Here is a 3,129-nt window from a genome sequence, read left to right as displayed (position 1 = left end):
CTTGAAGTTTCTGTGTATCAGAAGATGACCTTAAACTCTTGGTCCTCGTGTCTCTACTTCCCAAGTGCTGGGTTTTATAGGCTGCACCCAAATCTGACCAGGACTTTGATATCTAAAAGGTGTTCTCCTTGCGTTAACAGGCTTCACCCGGGAGATAGAGGTAGAAGGATCAGGAGTTCGAGACCAGCACGGGTCACTTGAGACTCTTATCAAAAAAATAAAAAGAAATACAGAATGTCTTTGGCTGGGCACAGTAACAAACCCCTGTAATCCTAATGTGTGGGAGGTTGAGGAAGGAGGATTAGAAATTCAAGGTGTTTATCTACTCTATTAGAAACTCATTTTAATCAAAATTTCCAGGTGACTCAAAGGCACTTTACAACTTAAGAAGCCCCTTGCTAGGGGGAATTAGATAGGTGTGGTAAAAGCGGCAAGGTTCACACTATGACAGAGATACAGAAATGTGGAGCTCTTTGTTCAGCAAATCTTAAAAGTCTCAAGAATGCTGATTGTCATACTGGGACTTGGAGGGACAACATTGAATGTTCGACCCTTAAGATAGTTCTAGTCTGAGTTGGAGGAGACTGACCAATGACCTGGTGAGTAAACTAGCCAGAAAATTCTAAGCCCAGGATTCATTGGGAGTGACTCAAAGGGACTTTGTTCTTGGTGGAACTGGGTAGTCAGAGACCATTATTTTTCCCCATAGTAACATGGTTAAGCTAAGTCTCAAGGGATACATTTTCCAGGCAGAATCAGCTAAGAACATGGACAGCAATTAACTAAGGCCTGTAGCCCAAGAGGTGTTGGTTGGATCACAAATATTCTGTCTGATAGCAACACAGAATGGGGCATGAGATGTGACGAAAGATGAAATTGGAGTGATGGCAAATGAGACCTGATTGAGCGGTGCCCAGTACACATTGTGCAGAAGGTGGAGCCTCCGAAGGAACCTGCCTATCATCTATTAATTATTTGGTGTTGGGGATTAAATCCAGGGCTTTGTGTGTGCTCAGCATATACTCCATCGCTGAGCTATCTCTTTAAAGAAGGAGGGGGCTGGAGAGATGGCTCAGCGGTTAAGAGCACTGCTTTTCCAGAGGTCCTGTGTTCAATTCCCAGCAACCAAATAGTGGCTCACAGCCATCTGTAATGGGATCAGATTCTTTCTTCTGGTGTGCATGAAGACAGCACTCCTATACATACATACATACATGAATAAAGAAAAGAAGAAATAACCAGACTTGTGCTCTGTGCCTCTCTAGTTGCTGTGGCGATGCGAAGGGTGCGGTAATCGTAGAGAGAGGACCCGCCTGATGTATAGAGTGAGGAAGGAGGCCATGCTGGAAACATGACTAGGTCTCTGTTGTAGTTGAAGTGACCTGGGTGGTCCTTTTGATCATGTCGGAAAAGGTTCCACTCCAGTTCAGGCTGACCTACAGCCTCTTATGTAGCCCAAGCTGTCCTGAAACTCATGTAGCTCATGCTAACCTTCATCTTATGATGATCCTGCCCAGGCTTTCCAAATGCCAGGTTATGGGCACATTCTGCTATGCTTGGCTGTGGGTACCATTTTTTTTTTTTTTTTTTTTTTTTTGTTTTTCGAGACAGGGTTTCTCTGTGGCTTTGGAGCCTGTCTTGGAACTAGCTCTGTAGACCAGGCTGGTCTCGAACTCACAGGGATCCGCCTGCCTCTGCCTCCCGAGTGCTGGGATTTAAGGCGTGCGCCACTACCGCCCGGCCTGTGGGTACCATTTGATTCAGAGTCAGTCACTAACAGGTGGGTGAGATTGTTGAGGACTTAAAATTTATTATGATTATTATTATTACTGTGTGGGGGTTGTTGGGTAATTTTATGGAATAAGTTCTCTCCTTCCACCTTTCTGTGGATTCCAGGATCCAACTTAGGTTGTCAGGTGTGCAGGGCCAGCACTTTTCCTGGTAAGTCATCTTACCAGCCACCCAATCCCTCTTAATCTTTTTTTTTCTAGTGTTTATTGGGGTTTGCCTACATGTATGAAGGTGTCAGAAGCCCTGGAACTGGAGTTACAGACAGGTGAAAGCTGCCATGTGGGTGCTGGGAATTGATCCTGGATCCTCTGAAAGAGCAGCCAGTGCTCTTATCTGCTGAACAATCTCTTCAGCACCACCACCCCCCGTCAGGGGCTAGCCTCGACAAAAATACCTTTCTCCAGAGTAGAGGCACAGAAATTTAGAAATACAGTAAAGAATATGAAGATGCAAATGAAAATAATAAAATGGAGAAACACATAGGACCCCCCATTAAAATTTCTTGTTTGTTGCCATGAACTGACTGGTGCTGGAGACTTTTGTTTAGTGTTGTTTTGTGGTGCTGGAGATGAAGCCCACAAATTGCACATACTTGGCAAGGATTCTCGCCAGTCTCAGGTCTTAGATCTTTGCTTTTATATATATTGGACTGATCTCTGGGATTGGGACAGGAGAAAGACAAGCTAGCATTGTATGTTTTATTTCCTCCCAGGATTGGCTGGAAAGGGAGGGAAGAAGGGCTGTTCTGCCTTTCTGGTTTACTCAGTAAATGTTGGGGTTACGGGCAAAGTTGTTACTTCATTAGAACCGTGGGAGTAATTGCCACTGTCTTAAAGCAAGCAGCCGTATCTAGCGAAAGGACTCAAGGCCAGGGTTTCAGTTCCAGTTTGAATAGTGGACAACGTTGTGACTTTAGGCAGATCTCTTGGTGTGTTTCCTGCAGAGAGGAGATACCTCACTGGTTTGCTTCACAGGACTCTTAAAAATTATTTGTGATCTGGGCAGTGGTGGCACACACCTTTAATCCCAGCACATGGGGGGCAGAGACCGGTGGATCTCTGTGAATTCTAGGCCAGCCTGGTCTACAGAGCGAGTTTCAGGACAGGCTCCAAAGCTACAGAGAAATCCTGTCTCGAAAAACAAAACAAAAAAATGTCAACAACAGGGGGCTGGAGAGATGGCTTTTTGGAAGAGCATTGCCTGCTCTTCCAAAGGTCCTGAGTTCAATTCCCAGCAACCACATGGTGGCTCACAACTATCTATAGTGAGATCTGGTGCCCTCTTCTGGCGGGTACATGTTAGCAGAACATTGTATGCATAATAAATAAGTCTTTATTT

General features: G+C 45.0%; 1 protein-coding gene across 2 annotated transcripts in view; it reads left to right on the top strand.

Moving 5' to 3' along the window:
• Positions 1-3,129, top strand: part of Ndufaf1 (NADH:ubiquinone oxidoreductase complex assembly factor 1) — a 13,004-nt gene that overhangs the window by 1,199 nt on the left and 8,676 nt on the right. The window lies entirely within an intron of this gene.

Source organism: Microtus ochrogaster, assembly GCF_000317375.1.
Source record: "Microtus ochrogaster isolate Prairie Vole_2 chromosome 14 unlocalized genomic scaffold, MicOch1.0 chr14_random_1, whole genome shotgun sequence".
NCBI classification, from domain to species: domain Eukaryota; kingdom Metazoa; phylum Chordata; class Mammalia; order Rodentia; family Cricetidae; genus Microtus; species Microtus ochrogaster.
Note: the sequence above shows the minus strand (reverse complement) of the source record. Positions and strands in the feature narration are given on the sequence as shown.